Source organism: Colias eurytheme, chromosome 30, assembly GCF_061535395.1.
Source record: "Colias eurytheme isolate Ceu_HAF_F1 chromosome 30, ilColEury1 Martin Lab GWU primary, whole genome shotgun sequence".
Lineage (NCBI taxonomy): Eukaryota > Metazoa > Arthropoda > Insecta > Lepidoptera > Pieridae > Colias > Colias eurytheme.
In genome coordinates, this window is record NC_143009.1 from 1351338 (window position 1) to 1368138 (window position 16801).

The window sequence follows — 16801 nt, forward strand, 5'->3', positions numbered from 1 at the left end:
TTAGATAGCCCATTTATCGAGGAAGGCTATAGGCTATATATCATCACGCTCAGACCAACAGGAGCAGAGCCACGCGGGTAAAACCGCGAGGCACAGCTGGTGTTTTAATACAAACATCATACACTCGCGCTCGCTGGCGAAGGCGCCTCACCAGAACAATAGACAAAGAAACGATGCACTTTAGAAAATAGTTGGCACAAAGTCTACTATAAAAATACATCTGACATTGACCTGCGACACTAGTCGAGATATCATTAAAATGTATACGATTCAAATAACTAGCGTTTTATTAGTTTTATTTAATAAGTACTTGGTTCTAATTGAAGTTGGTATGGTTGACTAGGCTTTGGAATTTATGTGAATTCAATATAAATAGGGCATGTTGAAATGGATGTTTTAAATGTAATATTTTCACATTTCATAAATGAAATGAATGTGAATTGGTTTTATAATTAGTTAAGCATGCCTTCATATCTGAAATATAATACTTGGTTACTTATAATTTTTTTATTTTTTTATAATTAGGAGTTATTATTATTTTGAATAAAATTTAAAGTTTTATTAATTTTGACATTATGAGATACATCCATGCATAGTTTGCATAGTTTTAATGTTACTTGAATAAGGATGTCACCTTATAATTATTTCTTCAAATCACTATAGAAAGTAAACTAGTCCAGAACTTATAAATATCTACAAAATATATTAGATCATTATTTATCGAGCGGTTCCAACGAGAAATCTTTATAATTCACTAACTGCCCCAGCACACATTGTTCTGCCCTATTGCCCTTTACATTTCCCTCTATAAGAACCTTCCTCGTGCATTAACAATACAAAAACGTAAAAAAAATTACCCAAATTGGTCGAGCCATTGAGTTTTAAGCTTAGCAACATATTTGGTGATTCATTTTATGTATATGTATAGATAGATGTTAAGTGTGTAAGATGATAAATCACAGTAGAATTTGTGCTGATAAGGTATCTAATATCAAAACATGGCTTATCTCTGTCAATATTAGATAGCGTCCAATTAAACATTATCAGCTATTGTTCTCTGATTAAGTAGATGTTTAATTAATATAAACCTAAGTATAACAATGAGTGGCTGAATAATAAGGGAAAATACTTATTAGTTACTAGCTGCGCTTCGCGGTTTCACCCGCGTGGCTCCGCTCCTGTTGGTCTTAGCGTGATTATATATTATAGCCTATAAGCCTTCCTCGATAAATGGGCTATGTAACACTTAAGCAATTTTTCAAATCGGATCAGTACTTCCTGATATTAGCGCGTTAAAACAAAACAAACTCTTCAGCTTTATAAATTGTAATATTAGTAATATTAGTATAGATTCTTTTTGTACTAGCTGTGTCTTTCAGTTACACCCGTAGATGAAATAGGCAATAGCGAGTATTTCTATTGTGTAGGTCTCTCTTATTCTGGTATATAAGCAAGCGCACTACTACTATCATCAAAATTCGTGTAGTTGTTTTCGCGTATGAGACTTATTAAGTGTCACTTACTGTCCCATTTATAAAATAAGAAGGATTTTAGGACGATGTAACTTTTTAAACGAACAACCTTTTATAACGGCTTAATCGCGTGCGTAACGTTATTACGTGATCTTTTCCTCCATTATATCAATAATTTCCACCCCCTATATCAATCACCTTCTAACTATATATACATAATACTAGTGATCCGCCCGTGGTACCTACATGTTTAAACTATCCTATCTCTCAAGTTGGATCGAACTGCACATGGTGTGCGAATTTTATTATAATCGGTTAAGTGGTTTAGGAGTCCATTGAGGACAAACATTGTGACACGAGATTTATATATTATATTAAGAATATCTAACCTCTATAATTACTACACAATTATTTATTACACTATAATTTTGTGTGTTAGAAATTTACAGTAAGACTTGTCTATGCATTCGTATTTCCATTATTTTTTTTAAGATACCTTATTTTCTTCTAATCTTTCATTAACTAACATAGCCGTTATGCAGGCGTTAATGACCAAACAAACAAAAATATTTAGTTCACATTGAAACAGATGTCTCATTATAATGTTTTATTTAACTCACTGTGTCTCGAGGTATGTCCATTCGAATTATTTAATTACTTTTATGATTCCCGACATCCGTTGAACCATAGTATAAAGAGAGAAGTAGGTTGACTCCCAGCGTTTAGGAGCGCACGGTACCTAAATTCGCGAGGCGCAGGACAAGCGCATTGATACATATTTTAAATAAGTGTATCACTGGACCGGTCCATGAGTAGGAACCGAGTGGCGTTGTGTGCGTGCGTTAAGCTTGCGTACCTGCTGCTTCCGGCCTCCTCCACTCAAGCGACAGCCCAAGCCGAGGTTCGAGATCCCCGTCAAGGGGGGACGCCCTTGCGCATGTCGCTACTCGCTACCAGGGTTCAAATGTAGAAGGCCTTCTGGCTAACATTGAGAAACACCACAAAAAAAAAAAATGCGTACGTACATGAACGTAAATAAAGAATTATGAATTATGAACGGGGGGCGTGGCCAAGCGCTAAACGTACAACGCGGCCGCGATGTACCTTCGAAGATAACATACTTGTATATTTATACTATGGTTCAACAACGCATGGGTAATTTGCGTCATGACTTTATTATTTTTAATTTTTTAATGGTGTTAAGTGCTGAAGATGTGACATCATTATAAAGGGATCTTGTGGTGTAGATTTGGAAGAAAAATGCTTGGAATTTTTCTTATTTTGTAGGTTATTTATTAACTAACTAGATTTCCGCCCGCGGCTTCGCTCGCGTTTTCAAAGGAAAACCCGCATAGTTCCCGTTCCCGTGGGATTTCCGGGATAAAACCTATCCTATGTGTTAATCCAAGTTACCCTATATATGTGTGCTAAATTTCATTGTAATCGGTTCAGTAGTTTTTACGTGAAAGAGTAACAAACATCCATACATCCATACATCCATACAAACTTTCGCCTTTATAATAGTAACTAATAACTTGGTAGTGTAAAATAAATGTAGAATTAATTTAGTGTTAAAGTTGTTTTAAAAGTAGGTCAATTGTTTGATAAATATCTAACACTGAAATAATTTTTCAAACCGGACCGTAGTACCTTAGATTCGCGTGTTCAACCATACAAACAAATTCTTCAGCTTAAAAATATTAAGTACTAGCGGTCCGCCCCAGCTTTGCCCGTGGTACCTACATGATTACGTTTTTTTTCCATCCTCGTACTTCAAGGAATAGATTCCGCAGCGCTCGCGATGACAGAATTTTTATTAAGGAATTTTTTACACCTTGGGTTACATTATTGCATTTTTGGTAAGGATCTCTAATTTTTTTGAAAATGCAATAACTATAGCTTATGTTGCTCAGTGAAGATGCAGCTTTCTAATGGTGAAAGAATTTTTGAAATCGGTCCAGTAGTTTATGCGTGAAAACCATACTTACATAATTACAAACCTTTTCTCTTTATAATATTATTATTAGTATAGATAGTTTCTTATAGAAGGCTAGTCCCAATCGAGATAAAACAACCATGGCCGAAATTTCGTGAGATCCATTTTTATTAGAAACTGCATTGTGAAATTAGGAATGTCACGTTGTAGCGTACATTTTGATAAAAGATACCAAGATATGGAGGCTGTATAAGTCAATGACCCCTTATCGTAATCAAGTATGGAAGCAGATGTTGGTAATAATTGCTAAATGAATTACTGTATGTGATTCATCTGGCTTCTGTGAAAAATGTTGACTTGCGTGCATGGTACTGTGGTGCGGTTTTACTAGATTTTTTGGGTATTGTTAAGTATTTTATTGTACATATTGTTTACTTAGTAATCTTTCAGTAACTATATTATTGTATAAGTTTAAGATTTGAGCGACTAGTCTTTCAATTTTTTAGTATCTTCAGTGTAATCAACTGTTTTTATCTAATAAAAGTCACACCGCACACGATAGCTGTTAACATTTATAAATAAACTAAAACAATGGAAATTTGATAAGTATGAATTTAAGTTAAATCTTACTTAAAATATTACACTTACAATAATTTAATTTCAACAAAAAAAATAAAACGAAAATATAAAATGTATTTGACAGCGGTGGGATTCGAACCCACGCCCTTTCGGACTGGTGCCTAAAACCAGCGCCTTAGACCGCTCGGCCACGCTGCCTGTATTAGATGCTGCGAAATATCGTATCATAATGTTAGCATGCCATTTGATATGAATATTTTTTGCAATCTAATTGTATGTTTGATTCGCTGTAATTGATTATTTATAAGTTTAATATTATTCGCAAGAATTTTCTATCTAATGGTGTTCTCTGGTTTTACTCGTTATTTTGTGGCAATTAATTAAACAATTAATATAATATGTTTAAACGATATATATCGTACTTTTTTAGTAGAAGGAAAAGAAAGATGATTAATTTTCAAATACATTTTATGTGGGAAATGGAAAATCTAATAGCTGCAAGGAAATATGTTATTTTTAAAATTGTACTCTATTTAATTTACAAGATAAGTACGTGACTTTATATACGACATAGTTAATGATAGGTAAGGTAAGACTCAATTGAGAAATGTTAAAATAGTTTTAAACGTGTAAGTAGGTACTTACATTTTAACCCATTGAGCCCCGAACGGCCCGATCGGTCCACGACACAATAGATTTTCTATTGTGTCTGTGATTCCGGGGCCTGAGTTATTAAATGTACATATACTGAGAAGAACCCAAATATTAATACAAACTATAATGTGCATATGTAACTAACAGTCAAATTCAATTTTATCAAAATCTCGATTATAAAAATTCAATATCGTAATTTCCATCTGCATATTTCTTTACTATGACTTTACATCAAGTAAAATATGTAAAAAAATGTTGTTATAGTTTTAATGAATGCAGTGTAAAAATGTTTTAATAAGTCATGAATATTCTACGTGGGACCTCACTTTTCAGTCAAGTGTTGTTACATGGAGGGATGTTTTACTGGATGTGGCATATACTGATAAATAATCTAACATAATATAATAAAAAATGTTGTGTGGTTTTATGAAACCACGGTAAAAGTGAAACTATTCGAACGGTTCCGAACACTGCTTTGTGTAGCGCATGTCGCGTGCCGAGTAGGTATACCTACTCGGCAGGCGCGATACACGCGACATGCGCTACACAGACCAAAAAATTTGAGACGATGTAATAAAAGTTTCACTTTAAAAATTAATTGCAAAATGTGTTGGAAAGCGCATAACTCGAGAACGGGTTAACCGATTTCGTTGAATCTTTTCTTATAATATTCCTTGAGGATGGTTGTTATGGAGAGAAAATGTAAACATGTTCCACGGACGAAGCCGGAGCGGACCGCTAGTTAATAATATAAAAAGAAAGTGATGATTTGAATTAAATGTAGATGTGTATAATATTTTTTGTACATATTTTTCCTTATAATGAACTTTAAAATTAAGGTAGGTTATGTTTTGGATACTATGCGTGATCGTGAAAGTGAAACACGTAAAAATGGTTTCGTATATCTTAAAAGAAATGGAGAAATGTGGCATACCTATTGATAAGATTTATGTACCCGTTAAATAGATATTTTATGTTAATCTTCATTCTGATTCACATAAAACTTCCATTAGTAAGGTAAAGAATATCTCTGAATTTTTTGTATTTTTTTAATAAAACGGAAACTTATGGGTTATGGCCTATGGTACCAAACTGAAGGCACTATAGCTTCCAAATAACAAAATCATCAAAATAGAAGTTCTAAATTCGTAGATAACAAAGCCCAAAAAAAACTAGTCGAATTGAGAAATTAGCTCCACTTTTTTTTAAGTCGGATGAAAAAAAAAGACGGGTTGGTGAAAACTTGATTATTAACGTTCAGCATGTTTGATATTTTGGAATGGTATCCGTCTTACGCATGGAATATAAGGGCTAAAAAAAAAAACATCCGTCTTACGCTTTTTTGATCAGGCCACGTGTCCTGACGCGAGTTTAAGATTTTATACCCAACGCCGCTAAAGAAGTTTTCACTTCAAAAAATATATTTGTGCTAGAGAATAGAGATAATGTAGGTACCATCTTAATTTCGTAACTATCATATTTAGCTCCGTACATATTTACGTACTTTGAGCCCACGTTGTGGCCAGATGTAAGTGCGTTATCGCATGTGTCTGATTGCGTGATTGTAAGGAATTTTGGTAATGTGTGGTTGGTGTGCGTATGATGGAGAGGAAGATTCGATTCTAGGGAGATTGTTTATGCAGAGATAGAAGGATAAAAATAGAAAAAATTCTGTAGTATCCGGGCATGTGATTCGAGATTACTTTTTGATAATAATCTCTGTGTCTAATGCCATTTAGCCGTTCTCTAGTGATGGAGTAACAAACATTTGTATTAAAGATCCTATAAAAAGTAGGATTAGGATAGCAATGATTAGCAAGTGTTTCGATCGATCTAAGTTATCTCAAATCTGCAAAATTCTCATGAAAAAATTTACCGAGTTTCGGTTAGCCATTTTGCCGTAACTTACTGACAAACATTCACTCATCGACTTTTAAAATACAAGTATACAATGATACCTTAGATACATACTACATAATATACACCTGACAATAATAAATAATAATAAATAAATAAGCCATTTATTCGAAATCTCGTTTATCATATATAATATCAATTTTGTTAGTAAGTAGTTACTTAAAATTTACACACCTAACAATACGAAAGATAAATACATCGACAGTCTACTAAAAACATAGTTATTTATATATTAATACTGTTTGTAACTATGTAGTAGGTACTCGTAGTGTAGTGCTATTGTCGCATCCAGCGCACCTAGCCGGGGTCGCGCGAAGCTGTGCATTAAATTTCGCCGGGGCTTCGCGTTATCATTGTGGGGTCGTTGACACTGTCTGCGCGAAGCGTGTGTCGGGAACAGCTGATCGGGGGCTTTTTATTTATTTATTGATTTGCATGCTTTTATTAGCTTCATCTGTATGTTTGTATGTTACTTCACGTGTGGTTGTGACTTGTGAGTTGTGACCAACTTTTATGTGATTTTGATTTTTGATCCACTTAAATTGACAGACAGATTGAATTTAATCTTTGTATAGTTATTAAAGCGATTTTTGTTTTACTCATAAATTCGTAATTGAAATTTTTTTTCTAACGTCGAATTTCTGAGTTGTTCGCTCAGATACATACACCTCGCTCTAATATTGTTCAGACAAACTAAAGTTTCTCTTTAACTTTGTAGGAGTGTTTAACTTCGTATTCGTTCATTTAGAAAAGTTTTAGCAAAAAATAGATTGCTACCGATACTCGCTCTGTCTTCGTTCAAGTTAAGTTTTTAACTTGGAAAAAGAAGAAGGAACATACAGCTGAAGCTAATAAGTGATAAAACGTTGTAACTATGTAATCTGTGGTTTATCTTCGACTTTACATCGAATATTTTATCTCGGGATGGGCCCTCTTCACAATGGGCAGCGTTGGACGAGTAGAGGCAATCACGATAGTGTAGAGGGCCTAAATATCTGTGCTCGGCCGTTATTGTGGATGAATTTGTATGTTTCGTGTTTTGTGGCATTTAAATGCTTTACAAATTCATAATCACGGGAATGGCGGCCAACAACGACGATCAATTGTTGGGCCAACGCTGCCCCGATGGGCAGCGTTGGCACATTTACACAATTACGGCAATTATGTGCCCTCTACACGATTGTAGAGGGCACATAATTGCCGTAATTGCGGCCAACTTCGACGATAATTTGTTGGACCAGTGCTGCCCATTGTGTAGATTGCCCATCAAATGTACGTCAAAAGTCAATACGTACAAATCTAGGCATTACTGGGGTCTAGACGTAATCGCATGCTTCGAGGGGTGACGCGCAATCGATATACTTTTGTGGAGTTTAGGGGTGTACTATTAGCCGCTACGTTTGATGGGGTGTTTCTTGATTGGTGCGTTTTATTGAACTCTGAACTTTATATTATAAATGTGATAGTAATTCTGTCTTTATGTGTCTTTTTCGTAGTTAAACTACTTAACCGATTTGGATAAAATTTGGTACGAATGTAGATTGAAATCTGAGAACAGACATAGGATAGATATTATCCCGTAAATACTACCAAGGAGCAAGCGGTATCGCCCGCATAGTTAAAAGAAAATATACCGTTAAATATCTACACAATACTGAAAATCACATCAAAATCGATTCGATCGTTCATACTCGGTATATCAAACGAACATACAGGATTATATTCACGTAAATATAATACTAGCAAGTTAGCAATACAATTCCCGTGTGAGTTGAATGAAAAGTTAGTTAATATCTAGTTGTTTGTCTGTTTGTTTAAAATTTAAATGTATGAATGGATCGTATACAAGTTGCGTGGAGTGTTTTGTTCGTTGTTTGTTGTTGCGCAATGGATGTTTGTATGGGGATTTTAAATGTATGTGTGTATTTTTTACCCGACTACGGCAAAGCAAAAGGAGGGTTATGATTTTGACAGGCTATGTATGTATGTATGTATGTATGTATATATGTATGTATGTATGTATGTATGTATGTTCATCTGTTCCCTCGTAACTTCTAAACTACTTATCAGAATTCGACAAATGACATATCATTAGAAGCGTCTTAATTGTCCGCTGGTTATAGGCTATATGGGGTTTCACAAAATCTAATGTGGCGCCCTCTAGCGGACAAAACATACAGAGTAAAAAAATAAAGTTAAGATAAATATGCCGTGTTTGGTATCATTTGAAAGCTTTTTACTTGCACATTTTGAATATATATATATTACTAGCATTTGTTTGTGACTTTACCTGTATTCATGGGCTGATTGCATATAATTCACATCTTTTCGTTCATAGCTTCTTTATTGGTTCATCAATTTAACTTTTGTCAATATTATGCGCCAAAAATACACTTTAACACCAAAATAGTACAAATAATAAAAAGTAAAACAACTAAAACCCAACTACGACAAAAAACGACGCTGAAAAAGTATAAAACAAGATTTTCAGAATTCCACTAACTATGTAGAGATAAATTTTCATGTTTGGAAAGGCGTAGTCACACGTTACATATATCTACCGTAGCACTTTGACAACGTGTGACTACGCCTTTCCAAACATGAAAATTTATCTCTACATAGTGGAATTCTGAAAATCTTGTTTTATACTTTTTCAGCGTCGTTTTTTGTCGTAGTTGGGTTTTAGTTGTTTTACTTTTTATTATTTAGACGTACGGTGTAAGTATGAAGTCCTCTGGACTCACTACTCAGTAATATAGTTACAGAGTCTGTTCGTAATGTTAACTTTTTTATTATTTATTGTACACATCAAAAAAAAACTAATACAAAATTTTCGGTCTTATTGATAACTAGCGGTCCGCCCCGGCTTCGCCCGTGGTAGGTACATATTTCGCAATAAAAAGTATCCTATGTCCTTTCTCGGGTATCAAAATATCTCCATACCAAATTTCATGAAAATTGGTTCAGTAGTTTAGGCGTGATTGAGTAACAGACAGACAGACAGAGTTACTTTCGCATTTATAATATTTGTATGGATTTATTGTACACAACAAAAAAAAAAACTAATACAAAATTTTCGGTCTTATTGATAATGAGCCATCGCTATCAAGCAACTATAAAATTTTGAACTTAAAACAATTTTCCAAATTCAGTGTAGAAGTACTTAGCTAAGCGATATTTTTTGAAAATGAAAATTGATCTATTAAAATTTAAAGTCCGGATGAATTTTATAACGAAATATTACGCCTTAAGCGAAAGACGATGTTGATTTAATATTATTATAATATTATATAATACTAGCGGTCCGCCCCGGCTTCGCCCGTGGTACATATGAAAAATAGATGTTGGCCGATTCTCAGACTTACCCGATATGCACAGAAAATTTCATGAGAATCGGTCCACCCGTTTCGGAGGAGTATGCAGACTAACATTGTGACACGAGAATTTTATTTATATAGAGACTAGCGACCCGCCCCGGCTTCGCACGGGTGCAATGCTGATACTAAATACACTACAGAAAAATTGTGAACGTTGTATAGGTATAAAAATATAGCGGCCCGCTCCGGCCTCCGGCATCGCACGGGTATAAAATACATAGCCGGGCGGCCGCAAACGCTACGTCCTGCAATTTTTAAATCTGTAATATCTTCGAAAATATTCACTTAAATCATACGGTTTAAAGGGCCATATAGATCTATATTAAATGAACAATGTATCCATGGTATTTAATTGGTTAAGGATTAATGCTGTATTGGTTAAAATCGCTTCGAAAATTAGCCATTATTTGTCGTAAAAAGTAAATGACAAAAAAAAGTTATTGTGGGTTATCCATAAGAGATAGACATATACCATCGCGGACTTTTCTGTAGACCTTTTCAATGTGTATAATAGTTAGTACATTATTTTGATAAAACTCGTAGGGTTCAGCCTGCGTTTGCAATATAAGCGGAAAAAATGTAATTATTTACGACATCACATTAGAAAACTCAAAAATAACAGTACTTCTCCACTACTTAATGGATCTTATTATACATATAAACCTTCCTCTTGAATCACTCTATCTATTAAAAAAAACCGCATCAAAATCCGTTGCGTAGTTTCAAAGATTTAAGCGTACAAAGGGACATAGGGACATAGGGACAGGGAAAGCGACTTTGTTTTATGGGCATTTCTCTGCTAAATGGAAAATCACTGTCCCAAGCAAATTTTATTAGAATAAGTTCTATTATTTCTATTTTTTTAGCATTAATATGAACATAAATGTGGTAATCTTGGTTCACAATTGCTCATTAAGTATATTAATATAATAATTTTCGAGAAAAAAAATGTTATACATCTCAAAAACCACTCCCCTGGTATGTCCCTTTTCCAGAATTAGAAGTATTGATACCTATATATATTTAATACTTGTCAATTCGTTACTAAATAATAATAATATGTAATTGCAAAAGACTGTGGCATATTTTAAATTACAAATTACATGTCTATAATAAAAATTTATTGAAAAAAAAAATTACGAAGTTTGTCCTCAAATTTTTAAAACACTACCCTGGTAACATTTGAAAACGGCGCGAAAATCACTTAGGTTATTAGTCCAAAACATTTCAACTGTGAAATGGAACGCAAACGGTGTAAAGTTCGTTCGGTTGTCAATGTAAATAGACAGCCGCCATTTTGTCAGTAGCACCACTGTGTTTGGATGTGAACCACGCGTCGCGGACGTTAGTACGAACACTCCACTGGTGAGCATTTGTTTTCATATTTTAAGAGTTTTAATTAAGATAATTTGTTTAAATTACTTAACTAGCAATCATGTCTGCACATTTGTGTTATAAATGTGATATGTTTTAATGATTTTGTGTTATTTGGTTTTCAAGTTAAAAAAACATTCCCCTGGTCAACATCCCCCTGTCATTTATATGCACAGGGGAGTGTTCCTTACCTCAGGGGAATGTTTTTTTTAAGTTTTGTAAAGACTTCATTGCTGGATAGCGCAACAATTTTCCTAAGCGTTAATAATATGTACCAAATAAATAAATAAATAAATAATATAATTATCGTTCTCTTTCGTAGGTTATAGCTCAAAATGCCACCCAAAAAGAAGCCACCCAAAACAAGAGAAGAAATATTAGAACAAAAACGAATAGCTGAACGATTGAGATATCAACGACTTAAAAATGACCCTCAAAAACTAGAAGAAATGAAAGAAAAAGAAAGGCTGAAATACCAAAAGAAGAAGGAAAAAGGGAGCATAAAATTGGTTAAGGATATGAGTCGTCGCGAGCATAAGGCTGCTAAAAAGACTTGGAAAGAGCGCTGTACTAAATATCGACAAAAAAAAAGGGCCATGAAAGAAATAACTAATACTTTTATCAGGGAAAATACACCAGATTCTACTATTGGCCTAACATTAGAATGTCCAGCGCCATTAAGGTCGTCAGAAAATGCATTAGTTGAGGCAAGAAAGAAACAGGCTAGAAAGAAACGTGCAAAGATATTGAAAGACAAAGACAATAAGATTCAAAAATACAAACAGAAATTGGAAAAGTATAAGAAGAGATTACAACGGTTGGAACAAAAACTCAATAAAAACGGTAAAAAAGATGAGACACCTAACACAAAACTAACACGAATGTGTGACACTCCATCAACTCGCAAAGACGTTGTTAAGAAGGCACTTTTTGGAGAAGTATTGAATAAACAATTAAAAGAAAACTATGCAGGATTACAAACACAAAAAGAGAAACATATTTTCGGAAAAGTTATATCAGGTGAATTGGTTGAAAAGTATAAGTTATGGAGGAACCAAGAAAGTGTTGTGTCCTATAAGAGGCTTCAGAAAAATAAAAATCTATCATTATTACCCACAACACGGACTCGACTACCACTTATTGCATCCGAACATATGAAGATAGTACAAAAATTTTATGAAAATGATGATAATAGCAGAATTGGTGCAGGAAAACGGGAATGTGTAACTAGGAACGGAGTCAAAAAGCAAAAGAGATACTTGCTAGATACATTGATCAATTTGTACCAGAAATTTAAGAGTAGTCACTCGGGTCTAATCAGTTATCAGACATTCTGTCGTTTGCGTCCATTCTGGGTGGTAACACCTAAAATAAATGAACGGGATACATGCCTTTGTATCAGACACGCAAACATTGATATGAAATTGTCTGCCTTGTACTGCCGGAAGATTTTGCGCTACGACAATCATAATAAATTGCTTGAAAAAACTTGCTGTAATCGTTATGATGAGCAATGTTTATCTCGGGAATGTCAGCGTTGTTTCAATAAGAATCCTGATTACCAAGAGTTTGATGATAGCAAGCCTATAGTGTATAAAAAATGGATAGCTGAGAAACAAGATTACAAAGATCCAAAGTTAAATAAAGTACGACCTATAACAAAATATGTGAAAAAGAAAATTACGGTTAGTCCTCGTGAATTAATAAAAGAGCTACACGATGAACTGGATGCGTATTATAACCACGAAAGAAACATATTTCATCAATACACAGCTATCAAAGAGTTAAAAGAGAATCTTAATGATAATGAAGTTGTTATACTCATGGACTTTTCAGAAAATTACTGTACCAAGTACAGTGAGGAGATACAGGCCTATCATTTTGGAGGTTCTAGACTTCAGCTGAGTCTTCATACTGTGGTAGTTTACACTAAAAATGCCTTAAAATCCTATTGTACTGTTTCCCAAAATACTACACACTCACCTGCTGCTATTTGGGAACATTTGAAGCCTATTTTTAGAACTTTACCATCGCATATTACCGGCATTCATTTTGTGAGCGACGGACCCGTTACACAGTATAGAAATAAAACGATGTTCCATATTCTGACTTCGAGGCTACATGTGGAGGTTCCAAATGTAGAAAAGTTCTCCTGGAATTTTTCTGAGAGTGGCCATGGCAAGAGTGCCGCAGATGGTATTGGAGCCACGTGCAAAAGATCTGCTGATGCTGTCGTTGCTGCAGGAGGAGATATCGATAGTTTGGAATCTTTTATAGACTCTGTGCGTCAAAGGTGTCCTTCAATCACTCTATTTACAGTTAACGATAATGCAATTAAAAAAATGACTATGGATATTCTAAAAGACGCCAAAAAATTGAAAAGCTTTTGTGGCACCCTTAAAATACATCAGATTAAGGGGAAGATATCACGCAGTCCTTTGGGATTGCCACAAGGCACTGCCAAACTTATAATGAAGAGCTTAAGCTGCCCTTGTGAAGAAGAATGCCAGCATTTTAACCTAGGTGTTATGAACTACGAAGTGGCAAAACTTCACGTCGAGGATTTCTACACAGACTCCGATTCCGAAGACGAAATCCCGCTATCTCAAATCTCACGGAATAATGACTGCATTACAGAGACTGTCCTTTTAAGACCGATTGAAAATACAAAGACTGATCTTGAGAATACTGCGGAGCCTAGTACAAGCGGCCTTCAGCAAACTTATTATAACAGTGGTGATTACGTTTTAGTTAAGTTTGTTGTTGGGAACAGGGAATATCGTTATGCTGCGGTTGTTAATAAAGTAGATGAAAAGGACGGCGAACTAACAGTGACTTTTCTGAAAATTTGTGATAACAAGGGCTACAAATTTAGAATAGATGAGAATGATATGTCTGATGTCGGTTTTGACCAAATATTGGAAAAGTTGCCTGATCCGAACGTGACTGTTAAAGGAAGTAGATTATTTTATAGTTTTCCAAAATCGGTACATGTCTTTGAGAAATAAGAGATGTTTTCCTGAAAGATAAAAATGATTTTTAGTGATATACTGTGCCAGCAATGATAATTATTTCAAGTTACCTGAAAAGTATATTTATAAATGTTTCTTAGTTGTAAGCCATAAAAAGTTTATTATGATAATTCGATAACAGAGGTAATATTTTTGTTGTTATTTTAATTAATTAACATTCTAAGAGCTGACTTATGTCAAACAATCAGTATTTTAGAAAGACTGTTAAAGTAAGAAGTTGATTTTGTTCAGTTTATAACAAATGTTATAAAAATGTCTCTATTTTGTAAGTGAATTTAGTTTTGATCTCATTGATTATTTAAGTAATAATTACACATTGTAAGTGCTAATAAAAATAAAGATTTGATTATTTAAACATACGAAAATATTAGTTTTTGTTCATAAAAACATTCCCCTGGTTAGTCACAACATTACCCTGTCACGATTTTGCACAAAACCGCTCATAACTCAAAAACAAAGAAAAAAATGTGTGTGTTTCTTTAATATATATTTTTGATATATTATTACCTTGCTTTGTATTGTCAAACATTCTCAACATTTGATAAATTTTGGTTAGGACAGTCTTGTACTAAGGAGTTTCCAAATAGCAGAGAAACACCCTTATACTATGTAGTGATTGTTATAATAATATAGTAATAACAGACGAAACCGCGGGCGTCAACTAGCAGCCAATATAAATCATGATTTATAACATAAGATACATTTCTTAGAAGCGATAATGTGGCGTTTCCGTTTTAATATTGAGTTAAATTAATTGGTTTGATACCTACACTGTGTTGTGTGAAATGCGTTTATATGTTTTACTAGCTGCGCCCCGCGGTTTCACCCGCATGGCTCCGCTCCTGTTGTTCTTAGCGTGATGGTAATATATAGATGGGTATGTAATATGTATATTATATCTTTGAATTAATCTAAACTAGAATATAATATTAAAAAGCTGCAGAGTTTGTTTGAACGCGCTAATCTCAGGAACTACTGGTCCGATTTGAAAAATTCTTTCTGTGTTATAGATAGCCCATTTATCGAGGAAGGCTATAGGTGTACATAATATATCATCACGCTAACAGCAGTACGTGCAATGCATGTAGTGTGCAAAACCGATTTCGTGAACTAGGTGCACTCAGGAACTAGGACGCTGCTTTTAGTGACAAAGTGCTAGTGTAGTGTATGGGATAGTGACTATAGTGACGAGTGTAGTGTGCATTTGGTAAAGATGTATTGTGGATGTTTGTTGGTGATGAATTGTTGTAAATAGTGTCCTAGGATAGTGGAGGAAATTCGTTGCCAATTGCCATGAACAAAAAAGTGCTATGTTGAATACCGAAACGTCGCGATAAATAATTTTTAATAGGTACACATTTAAAATCCGTTGTAATTGGACTTTATTCACTGATTGTTTGATATTCGTGTAGGCATAGTGGGTACGAAAAAATAATACTTTTTAGACAGAAAAGACGAGAAATAATACTTTTTAGACACGTTTGTTTCGGATTTTAATTCTTAATGATTCTAATAGTATTATTATCAGTTATCACTAAGTCATGCCTTATTATAATGCTGGACAGTTTGTTTGTTTGTTTGAACGCGCTAATCTCAGGAATTACTGGTCCGATTTGAAATATTCTTTCGGTGTTAGATAGCCCATCTATTGAGGAACGTTATAGGCTACATATCATCACGCAAATACCAACAAGAGCGGAGTAATGCGGGTGAAACCGCGGGGCACAGCTAGTAAATAATATACTATCAATACCAACGTGTTGTTTATGTGATTATCCTACAAATAGTAATGTAACCAACACGCATAGTGTTCCAGTTAGAAATAGGCGCTATACCTATTCGTACTGATTTATTTGGTTTAACTATCTATTTCGAGATGCATTCGAATCCGTCTCGCGCTTTCAATGGATGTGTTGTGTGTTTTATTGCATACCAGCGGTCCGCCCCGGCTTCGCCCGTGGTACATGTTTACGTTTTCTCTACATAAGAACCATCCTCGTACTTCAAGGAATATAATAAAAAAAGAATTATCGACATCGGTTCAGCCGTTCTCGAGTTATGCGCTTACCAACACATTTTGCGATTCATTTTTATATATAAGAAGACTAGTGGATGTGCTCCGGTTGACCTGTAATAAAACCACAATCTATACTAATACATATTATATCGGGCATCAAATCTACGACCCACTTACAAACATAACCACTCGACCACAGGGCAGGAATGCATACTCTTATCACTTGCAGACGTGTCGGTGCCGTCAATCATTGTGATAACTGATTGATTGAGCGTGCAATGCCAATTCATTTATTTATATAATTAAGGGCCGATTTTTCAATGCTTGGATAAAACTTATTCGTCGAATAATGTATAAAACTACCATTTTAAAAACGTATTCTAATTGCCCGTATTTGACAGTTTACGTGACATTTTAATATCATCGTGTAAGAGCGTATACGC

The 16801-nt window shown here is 34.5% G+C and overlaps 1 protein-coding gene and 1 non-coding gene across 2 annotated transcripts in view; one reads left to right on the plus strand and one right to left on the minus strand.

Annotated features, from left to right (window-relative positions):
* Nucleotides 1-16801, plus strand: part of LOC149895687 (uncharacterized) — a 103870-nt gene that overhangs the window by 1587 nt on the left and 85482 nt on the right. The window lies entirely within an intron of this gene.
* Nucleotides 4106-4185, minus strand: TRNAL-UAG (transfer RNA leucine (anticodon UAG)). Its single transcript has one exon. It is a non-coding gene; the product is annotated as a tRNA-Leu (tRNA).